Here is an 11,657-nt window from a genome sequence, read left to right as displayed (position 1 = left end):
TTGACTAGCATAATGACATCTAGATTACAAGCATCATCATATGAATCTCAATCATGTAAGGCAGCTCATGAGATTATTGTATTGACACACATAGGAGAGAGATGAACCACATAGCTACCGGTACAGCCCCGAGCCTCGATGGAGAACTACTCCCTCCTCATGGGAGCAGCAGCGGTGATGAAGATGGCGGTGGAGATGGCAGCGGTGTCGATGGAGAAGCCTTCCGGGGGCACTTCCCCGCTCCGGCAGGGTGCCGGAACAGAGATCCTGTCCCCCGGATCTTGGCTTCGCGATGGCGGCGGCTCCGGCGGGTTTCGTGGGTTTCGTCAATTGGTATCGGGTTTTCCGATCCAGGGGCTTTATATAGGCGAAGAGGCGGCGCAGGAGGGCTGACGGGGGGCCACACCATAGGGCGGCGCGGCCCCCTCTCGGCCGCGCCGGCCTAGGGTTTGGTGGCCCCGTGGCCCCCTCTCGGTCCTTCCCGGGTGTTCCGGATGCTTCCGATGAAAATAGGAACTTTGGCGTTGATTTCGTCCGATTCCGAGAATATTTCGTTACTAGGATTTCTGAAACCAAAAACAGCAGAAAACGAGAACCGGCACTTCGGCATCTTGTTAATAGGTTAGTTCCAGAAAATGCACGAATATGACATAAAGTGTGCATAAAACATGTAGATAACATCAATAATGTGGCATGGAACACAAGAAATTATCGATACGTTGGAGACGTATCACCCCCCAAACTTATGAAGAGTACAGAGACATGCCTTGCCTGGCCCATCTGGATCCGGTTACAGGGAAGTCCACTCACACCAACCGCAACTGCAAGTGGGTCAATGATCTAAAATCTGACCCGGAAGCAGGATACAAGCGAGCCCGGAAGCACCGCCCACGCGGCAAAGGAGGAAAGGGCAAGAACAAGGACAAGGAGGAAGACAGTTCCGAGGCGATGGACGAGGATGACGCTTCGCCGGATCCCAAAGCCGGATCCGCAGCAAAACCCAACCCCTTCGATAAAAAGAGTGCAGGCGCATACCACACTTTCCTTGGAACTCCAACAGTCCGTGCAAGCAAATCAGCTCTCCGGATGCTGAACGCCACAGTTCCCGCTGTGCCGCAGTATGTCAGGTGGTCGGAAACTCCGTGTACGTTTGATAGGCAGGATCATCCTACTGTCATTCCGAAAGAGTGATATGCCTTGGTCGTAAGTCCCCGCATTGATGGGTATGACTTCTCCAAGTGCCTCATGGATGGTGGAGCCAGCCTGAACATCATGTACCTGGAAACTCTGGAGCGGATGAACCTTACCAAGGAACAGCTAAAGCACAGCACCACTGAATTTCATGGTGTAGTTCCAGGTAAAAAGGTAAATTCCTTGGACAGCATCAGACTTCCCGTGGCCTTCGGCGATGCGAATAACTTCCGCCAAGAGATGATCACGTTTGAGGTCGTGCCCTTCAAAAGCTCCTACCACGTCATCTTCGGCAGGCCCACCTACCACAAGTTTCACGCAAGAGCGTGCTACATCTACAACAAGCTCAAGATTCCGGGTCCAAAAGGTATGATTACCGTATCCGGAGACTACAAGAAGGCTCATGAATGCGAGTTAGGCGAAGCCGCCTTCGCAGAGTCTGTGATATCTGGAGAGGAGCTGCAAGGCTACAGAGCCGCGGTGGATCCGACTGAGATGCAGACCACCAAGAAGCAGATCTCCGAACAGAAGACCTCGTTCAAGGCCGCGATAGAAACCAAGAAGCACGACCTCATCGTCGGAGACGCCTCCAAACAGGTTTCAGTCGGAGCCAACATGGACCCCAAATAGGAAGACGCGCTCGTCGAGTTCCTCCGCGCTAATATGGATATCTTCGCATGGAAACCTTCAGACATGTCTGGAGTACCTAGGGAACTCGCCGAGCACTACCTCAACATAAATCCGGGGGCTAAACCGGTGAAGCAAGCTATGCGACGCTTTGGAGATAAGAAGCGCCGCGCCATAGGAATGGAACTAGCTAAGTTACTAGAGGCAGGTTTTGTAGTAGAAGTTATCCATACTGATTGGGTCGTAAATCCCGTCCTTGTACCCAAAAAGAACACTGAAATACTAAGAATGTGCATCGATTACTCCGGCTTGAACAAGCATTGTCCGAAGGATCCGTTCCCCTTGCCGCGCATTGACCAAGTCATTGATTCGACGACGGGGACGGAACTTCTGTGTTTTCTTGACGCATATTCCGGGTATCATCAGATCCGGATGAAGGAGTCTGACCAAAAGGCGACTTCGTTCATCACCCCTTTCGGCACTTACTGCTATATCACCATGCCTTTTGGTTTGAAAAATGCAGGTGCCACCTACCAACGTACGATGCAGCGGTGCCTGAGGACCAAATTGGTCGGAACGTGCACGCCTACGTCGACGACATCGTGGTCATGACCCGGAAAGGATCCGACTTGATCAGCGACCTCACAGAAACCTTCGAAAATCTCCGTCAGTACAAGATAATGTTGAATCCGCTGAAGTGCGTCTTTGGCATGCCAGCCGGAAAACTCCTTGGCTTCATAGTCTCTCATAGAGGCATTGAGGTTAACCCGGAAAAAATCAAGGCAATCCTGTGTATCAAACGGCCAACTTGTCTCAAAGATGTGCAACGACTAACTGGTTGCGTCGCAGCAATCAGTAGGTTTGTTAGCCGTCTTGGCGAGAAGGCGCTACCTTTGTACAAACTGCTGAAGAAAAGAGACAAATTCGTCTGGGACGACGCATCAGATGCAGCACTTCAGGGGTTGAAGGGAATACTCACCTCCCCACCTATCTTGGCGGCCCCAGTAGAGTCAGAGCCAATGCTCCTTTACCTGGCAGCTACCAACAAAGTCATCAGTCTCGTCATCGTGGTGGAGCGAAAGGAAGAAGGTCATGAATATGACGTCCAAAGACCAGTCTATTACATTAGCGAGGTACTGACGGAGTCAAAGCAAAGGTACCCTCACTTTCAGAAACTATCCTATGGTGTGTTCCTAGGCAGTCGGAAGCTGAGACATTACTTCCAAGAGCACCCAGTAACAGTCGTGAGCAAGGCTCCGCTGTCGACGATTCTCAACAACGCTGACGCAACAGGACGCACAGCAAAATGGGGCATCGAGTTATCCGCCTTCGACATCGCTTACAAGCCCAAGACTGCGGTTAAATCCCAAGTCTTGGTAGATTTCGTTGCAGATTGGACAGAAGCTCTGGATGCAAATCTGGAGCCGGAACCAGAAACATGGGTCATGCACTTCGATGGATCCAAGCAGCATCAAGGCTCAGGAGCCGGAGTCACCCTGAAGTCCCCTACCGGAGAAGAACTGCAGTACGTTCTGCAGATTCACTTCGAAGCTACAAACAATATGGCGGAATACGAGGCTCTACTACACGGTTTGCGCATCGCTAAGGAAATTGGGATCAAGCACATCATATGCTGCGGAGATTCCGACCTGGTGGCACAACAAGTAGCCGGAACCTGGAACGCCGGAAACTCCGTCATGGTAGCTTACAGAGACGAAGTTGACGAGATCGCCAAGTGCTTCCTCGGATACGAAGTCAAGTACGTCAGGAGAGACGATAACGCAACTGACATGCTATCCAAGCTCGGATCCGGCAGGAAACCAATTCCGCCTGGCATTTTCCTGGAGCATCTACGGGTACCCTCGGTGAAGGGAGCTAACCCGGAAAACCCAGAGGTGGCAGTATCTCCGGCAAAGGAAGTGATGGTCATCATTCCGGCTTGGACGCAGCCTTTCCTGGACTACCTCATTGATCAGAAGTTGCCGGAGGACGAGGTTCTCGCACGACAGATCATCAGACGAGCAAGATCCTACACAATCGTCGACGGACAGCTCTACAAATGAAGCGCAACGGGAGTATTCCTCAAATGCGTCTCCAATCAAGATGGCATTGAAATCCTCAGAGAGATCCACGCAGGGGATTGCGGGCATCACGCCGCTCCCAGGTCCCTCGTTGCCAAAGCTTTCCGGCTTGGATTTTACTGGCTCACAGCTAAAGAAGATGCTGATAAGTTGGTGAAAACTTGTCGAGGTTGTCAGTACTACGCTACTCAACCAAACGCTCCAGCCCAAGAGCTGAAGACCATCCCTATCACCTGGCCGTTCGCGGTCTGGGGGCTTGATATGGTTGGTAAATTAAAGAAATCATCTCCTGGCAGTTTTGAGTACCTCCTGGTCGCTATTGATAAGTTCAGTAAATGGATCGAGGCAAAGCCATTGAGAAAAGCCGATGGTGCTACGACACTCAAATTTGTCTGCAGCCTCGTGACGAGATTCGGCATCCCGCACAGCATAATCACAGATAATGGCACCAACTTCGCCCAAGGAGAATTGAAGGATTACTGCCATGACGTTGGGATCCGACTAGACCTGGCATCAGTGGCTCATCCACAGTCCAATGGTCAGGTCGAAAGAGCCAATGGACTCCTCTTATCCGGAATAAAACCACGCCTTGAAGAACCGCTGCGCCGCGCAGCCGGAGCTTGGGCTGAGGAGTTAGATTCCGTCATGTGGAGTTTACGAACTACCCCCAACAGGTCAACAGGATTCACTCCATTCTTCCTGGTATACGGATCCGAAGCCGTGCTCCCCTCCGACATCATCCACGATTCACCGCGAGTCTCCGCCTATGATGAAGAAACTGCTGACGAGGCCAGACAGCTATCTGTGGACCTGATCGAAGAAGCTCGGAACTTAGCAGACCAACGCTCCACCATTTACCAGCAGAAGCTCCGACGCTATCATAGCCGTCGAGTCCGGAATCGCTCGTTCATGGCCGGAGACCTGGTTCTCCGCCTTCGCCAGGTGAAAGATCACAAGTTGCAATCTCCATGGGAAGGACCCTTCGTCGTTAGCAAAGTGCTTCACAATGTATCGTACTACCTTGTCGATTTCTGAGAGCTAAAGGATAGACCTGCTAATTGGCGCCGGAAACGCAAGAGGGAGGATCCGGATGACATCTACGACGAAACAGAACGTCCTTGGAACATTGCACATCTACGTCCTTTCCACACTTAGCATAGAATTACATACTTTGTAACAGTTATACATGATCAATGAAATAAAGCTTTTGGTTCACTCCTTGAGTCTTTTACCTCCTTTACTTATTCAGTTTAGATCATGTATGTTTTCCGACTAAAACCGCAGAGCTGGATATTTCCGCCTAGGCGCGTATTAAAGTTGTGATTTTCAAAAATCGTCCTTTAGGACGTAAGCTTAAGTCTTCTGGTGGAAATATTTTCTGTTGCGGATTCGCGGATTCCTAGTAGCGACTTCCGGCACCTTGGCTGGGGGCTTGTTTCCGCGGTTATTGACGGATTGCCATTAGGCTCCATCGCCACTGGCGAGCGTTTTCGGCTAAAGGTCTTCCGGTTCGCGGAAGGTCAAGCGACTAAGCCGGAAAACATAGAAATCAGCACTTGCTTTCCAACAAAACGAAACATGCAAATAATATTAAAGGATTGCAGGATAAGTTGTTTCCGCACATGCATAATCGTTTCGTTCCTAGCTACTTAAAAATTTAAGTTATATTACAAACCCACTCCGGGGCCAAAATGATGCATCAGTTTTAACTGTTTCACAGGTTCTACTCGGAGGATTGGTCCTCATCAGAAGCAACGTAGGCGGAGCCATCGCCAGAATCGTCGCCGGAGTCTTCTTCCTCATGATCCGCGCTCGACCCGGAGCCTTCCTCAGCGAAATCATCTTCGGGGAGGTCCTCTTCATCTTCATCCTCCGCGTCAGAGAATCCCGCGGGAAGATCATGCTTGTTGTACCAGAACGAGTGGTTAACTCGTCCGACAAAGAGCCGTTCATACCCCTGGGTCTCCGCGAGAAGGAGCCTCATGTTGGTGCCCTTGGGGGCTCCGCGTGCGACATCAGCGAAGTTCTTGGTTGGGAGCCTCATGTTGGTGCCCTTGCACGTCGCCAACACAAGGGAGGCAACTCCGCGGGCGGAAGATTCCTGCCAATCCTTGATGAGTTCCGGCACCTGCTTGATAAGTTTGGTCATGGTATCGATCACCGTAGTTCCGGCTCTCTTCAGGGATAGCGATTTGGCGACTCCGCGACATGCCTCGAAGAGGTTATCAATAGAGCTCTGCGCCTCCTCATACGCTTCAGTCCTCTTGAGGGTGGCATCTTTCGTCCACTCAAAACCAAGGCTCGCTGCGAAAAATACGATCAGTTTTTTCCGCGAACAGAAGCACAAGTATGAAGAGGTCGGAGTCACAAAGAAAGGAAAAAGAGGTCCTTACGGAAGATTATATTGTCAATCGCCTCCGCCTCCGCCTCGTAGTTCTTGTTTTTCGTGGCCAAGGTCTGGATCCGCTGCTGGCTCTTCTTCAGTTTCTCAGCGAGATCCGACAGTTCTTGAGTGTGCTTCTCCAAGAGTTCCTTTTTCTTTTTGGTCTCTTCCTCGGAGGATTCCTTAAGGAATTTCTTGAGGGATTCGTTCTCCGCCTCAAGAACTTCGACCTTGGCGGCAAGGGCGTCGATGGTGGGGCGCTTGGCAAATTCTTCTGCGACTCGGAAAATACAACAACACAGTTAGTTCAGATAGCATAATCACATTGAAGATACTGGGGGCTCACTCGGAGTTATTACCTTCATAACCCTTGAGGCGTTTCTCCAGCTGCGCGATGGCTTTTTGACTATCCGCGTCCCTGGTTTGCAGTAGTTCTATCTCTTTTTTCTGTTCCAGCACATGGATGCGCAAGTCATCGTGCAGCTTCCGCATGTTCTGTGAAAACATTTTAAGGATTAGACGGAAATTCAAACTTTTGGGGGCTGGACGGAAGTTCAAATCTTTAGCATGTGAAAATTTTGATTTTCCGCTACAATCTACAAGTTTAAGACATTGGCTCATACATGTTACTCGGAAAATGCATTAACCCAATGCCTGGGGGCTGGTGTTACCTGACGCACATTCTTGTGCTTGGCAAAGAAAGCCTTGATGCCGCTCTCAAGCTCTGTCAGCTCTTGTTCCTCCGTGTTCGCAGGCCCCCACACTTGCTCCATCATGGCGGAGATTTCCGCGTGGCGCTGTGAAAGGTGAACCTTTTGCAGAACTGGGAAGAAGTGGGGATGAGTCTGGGGCGTTCTGGTGGCGCCGCTCAAGAGGAGTTTCCGGTCGACTAGGTCAGTCGGAACTTCAGTGGAGGTAGCCGTGGGCTGCTCAGGCGGAGGTGCAGATGAGGAGGCGCCCTTGCCGGAATCGCCCTTGTCAGATTCGACATTTGGATCCTCCGGAAGGTCATCAATGTTGATGACGTCCTTGGGATCCGACTTGGCGGCGGATGAGGCCTTGGGCGGAACCTCCACTTCTGGGGTAACTGGAATAGAAGCCGGAGACGGCTTGACCTTCTTCTTGGCGATCTTGGGGGCTTGGCTTCCGGAGCTTTTGCTGCAATAAAAGAGTAAGGAGCATAAACAAGTTAGTGTATGTTAACTCACAGCAGCAACAAGATCTTGTTACGGAAACCAAATGCTTACCCAGTTGGTATAAAGAATTGCTGGATGTTGGGTTGAGCGCGGTTGCTGGTATCGATAAGCTTGAGGCGTTTCTTCTCCGCCTCCGCCTTACGGGTAGCCGCGATGCTAGGCGCTTCGCGGGCACGTTTGGCTGCAGGGCTGGAGGGAGCAGCCTTCTTCCTCTTGGAAAGACGCGGAGCTTCGGGAGCTTCCGCTTCAGACGCGGCTTCCGGGTCGGTATTGCCGGTTTGCGGGGCCCGGAGGAGAGTTCCGAGTTCGCCTTCCTCGAGGGCTTCGAGCTTTGTTACCAAACCAAGACTTAGACAAAATTTAAGGTATGAAGGAATTGACAGGCACGTCAAGATAACGTACCGCGGTCCCGGAACCGTTGGTGTGGATGTCTTTGTTACACACGTGAACATGAAGTTCACGTGGAATCTTGATGAGGAGCCGGATCCTCTTATCGATGGCGTCGGCGGAGAGGTTGTCTTTTGTGGCGCGCATCGGATCGTCGCGCCCCGTGTAGTGGAACATCAAGCGGTCCCGATGCTGAAATGGTTGGATCCGCTTGGTGAACCAAGACATGGTAAGGTCCTTCCCCGACAGGCCCTCCTCCGTGAGCTTGCAGATCCGCCTAACAGCGCGGGTCAGCTGAGGCGACTCGGAGAGGTGAGGGCATTGCGTCCATGCCGGAGTTTCGCTGGCGGGGCTGTTCTTGAACAACGGCAGCTTCCTTTTGCTCGCCGGGTCGGAGACGTCCTTCAGGTAGAAGAAGCCTCCGGACCAGTACCGCGCGGATTCGTGGCGGTCGGTATGGGGGTAGACGCGGCCGGGGCGGAGCATGAAGGTGATGGACCCGCAAGTCGCCAACTCAGAGGTTTGGCGGATCTTCTCCTTCTTGACGGAGAAATAATATTGGAAAAGAGGAAGTTCGGGAGTTACCCGGAGATGGCCCTCGCAGAGAGTGACGTGGTTGCTAATCGCCAGGACGCTGTTTGGCGATATGTTGTGGGGTTGGAGCCCGTACGCCTTCATGATTTCCGAGAAGAAATCCGATGGCGGAAAAGAAAAACCTCGCTCCACCAGCGCCTTAGTTACTACCATCTCGCCATCCTGAGGGGCTGGAGCCAGGGAACCCGGAACTGTTCGCCAGCTTCCGGGAAGCAGGAAACCTTCCGCTTCCAAGTTCTTCAGTTCCATTTCAGTGGTGGTGTAGGGCCACCATTTCCCTTTGGCTTCAGAGTCTCGCTGACGAGCCTTGGATTTCTTGGCGGCAATTTCTTCCGCTTTCTGTTCTGCCTGTTCCTCCCCGGAGGCTTTCTCCGGGTTAGCAGAGGTTCCTTCGGTGTCCTTACCGGAGTCCTTGGTGGGATCCAGGTGGACCGGGACGAAGGGTGGAGGGGCGGAGGAGATAGGGGTTGCCATGATTGGCTCGGAGGTTGGAGGCGGAGTCGCAGAAGACATCTGAAGAAGAATCAGTGGCGGAAAACATAATTTAGTCGGATCCACATCGTCGTCCTAAAAATTCATCTCTGCCAACTACGGCGCAAGGACGAAGCTCGAGAACTCACCGTAATGGTTTCCGCGGTGGTCGGAGTCGCCGGCGACGAGGTTTTTGCGCGGTGGCTCGCCGAAGTTAAGAACAGGATGAACTCGGTGCGGTGGCGAAGCAGCTCCGGCGAAACTCCGGCGGGATTCCGGCAGACTCCGGCACGGCGGGGAGAGAGCTCGACGGCGGCGCTTCGCAGAGAGGTGAAAGGGGGGTGAATGAAAGGTTTAGGGGTTGACGGTGGATATTTATAGGCCGTGGGAGGAGATTCGTGCTCCGCATCCTGTGGTCGGAACGCAAGCATCGCACCGTTGGATGCGCGACACGTGTCGAAACCCTAAACGGTAAAAATGGCTAAGGATAAATTACCGCTCAAATCGCGCGAAAATGGCGCCAGAATTGGCGGAACCGTTTGAATCTTTTAAGATTCCGGGTTGCGGCGCAAAGATAATCAGATCCTTGTCCGCTGCAGGGGAGTAACCCGGAGACATGCTGTGTGCTGTTGATGGATGAAGTCCCGCAGGGTGGGGGGATTTTCCGACCAAGTGTTGGGAAAAAGAAAATATGAAGTTGGAGTTCTTCAAGTTTCTCCGTGTTACCAAGATTGCGGGAAACCATGACGTGTTAGCAAGGCGGAAACTGGAGGTGAAACTCGGAGAACTCTGGGGGCTACTGTTGTGGGTATACTTCATGGGTGTACCATCGACAATGCCTAGATCCGGCAAGACCGGGTGGCCCATAGACGGTGATGTGGCATGTGGCCCATCGGGTGGCCCAGTTGCTGTTGATCGTGAAGGATGAAGTCCGGCCCAGGATCAGTAAGCCGGATCCGCACCGACCTTCGGAGGAACCCGTATCCGTGGAGGCCCATGAGGAACCCGGATCCAGTATGACGTATATGGAAGGCGGATCCTTGACGTACACGGCAAGACATTGTACCATAGTTAGGCAATCTGTAATCCGGCTAGGACTCTCCATGTATACCCTAGATCCGTGCGCCTTTATAAGCCGGATCCCGGGAGCCCTAGAGGCACAACTACAACTCATTGTAACAACGCGAAAGCGCCCAGATAATTCCAGACAAGCAGCAGTAGGCCCTGTCCTCGTGCAGGTGTTCCAAAGCTGGGTAAATCGCGTACCACCGTCCCGTGTGCTCCGCCCTATGGCCCCTACTTCTTCTTCCCCTCGTGAGGATCCCTCCTCCGAGGTACCGTCGAATAGGCAACGACACCCGAGCTCTTTACTTATGCACTTTACTTTGTGATAGCCATCGTGCTTGAAGTTATATATCTTGCAATCACATAGTTGCTTGTATTGCTTAGCATAAATTGTTGGTGCACATAGGTGAACCATAGTATATAGGCTTTGGACTTGATAACGTAAACGCTAGTTTTATTCCGCATTTATTAAGCCCATCTCGTAAAAGTTTTAAACCGCCTATTCACCCCCCCCCCCCCTAGGCGACATCTGTGTCCTTTCAATTTGGTTGCGCTCGAGACGATGATGTTGTTAGGCGAGCGTACTGACATGCCAGAAGCTCTTGTCGTATTTCCATCGGAGTTCGACCAGGCATACCTGCGTGCCTAGAAAAAATCCTACCTACCTCGACGAGGAGGGTCACATTCGTGACAAGATTTTCGACATTGTCTATGTTATCGGCAATCATAACTGGAAAAGCAGAGGAGAGAAGAGGAGCAGCCATAAACGAATTAAAACTACGATCGCCGGGAGGAGGCATCTTGGAGCGACTAGGAATACCTGGGGAGGGGTTTTATAGCACGCGACTCAGAGAAAAGGCGGAAAATCTTGGCGGAAATTTCTGGCGGAAAATATTAGCGGGAAAAATAAGGCGGGAACTTTAGGTAGGAATTAGGCGCGGAATTTTTCCGGGAAATCAACATTTATTTATTAATACATCTGACGAAATTAAGATGCCAATATAAATAAAATTAAAATATGGCTAATCACTACAGCAAAATTTAAGATACAACGAGAAAGTAAAACTGAAATTAACATACATAGCTACTACATATCACTCTATTTGCCCTGCGTCCAGCGTGACCATTTACCGTCTTGTCGCCGCGTTCTTCTACTGCATGTGCCTCAGCCGCCCTTTCTCTTAATCTATTCCTTTCCGCTTCACAGGCGTCCCTACGCACCTCTTTCTCCGCATACCTACGTGCAGCCCCATCATCCATCCTCTTCTAATTCACCTCACGATTTTGAGCTTGCTCCGCCCTTAATTTTTGTATATGTCTCTCTCTGTTTTATCATTAGCAGCAGCCTTTTCCCAACATCCTCTTCATGAAACCTTGCCCATGCACGCCGCTGTTTTTCCTCCACCTCACGGCGCACCCAATCCGGTTGCTCCGTATCTATCCAATGAAACCACTTGTACAGCGGCCGAGGGGACTGCGACACAAATAAGAATATTAATAAAGGAAAATAAGTGACATACAAATATGCTTTTTAATCATGCTTTTAGAATATACCGCATGCCTCGAAGACGATGAACTTGTTTGTGCGGGTGGATCATGATCGTAGTTCGCGCACATGAAACATTTCATGCCGAACTTATCGGAAAAATCCACCACCTCCTT

The sequence above is a fragment of the Lolium rigidum genome, chromosome 6 (genome assembly GCF_022539505.1).
Source record: "Lolium rigidum isolate FL_2022 chromosome 6, APGP_CSIRO_Lrig_0.1, whole genome shotgun sequence".
NCBI classification, from domain to species: domain Eukaryota; kingdom Viridiplantae; phylum Streptophyta; class Magnoliopsida; order Poales; family Poaceae; genus Lolium; species Lolium rigidum.
This window is presented reverse-complemented; position numbering follows the sequence as displayed.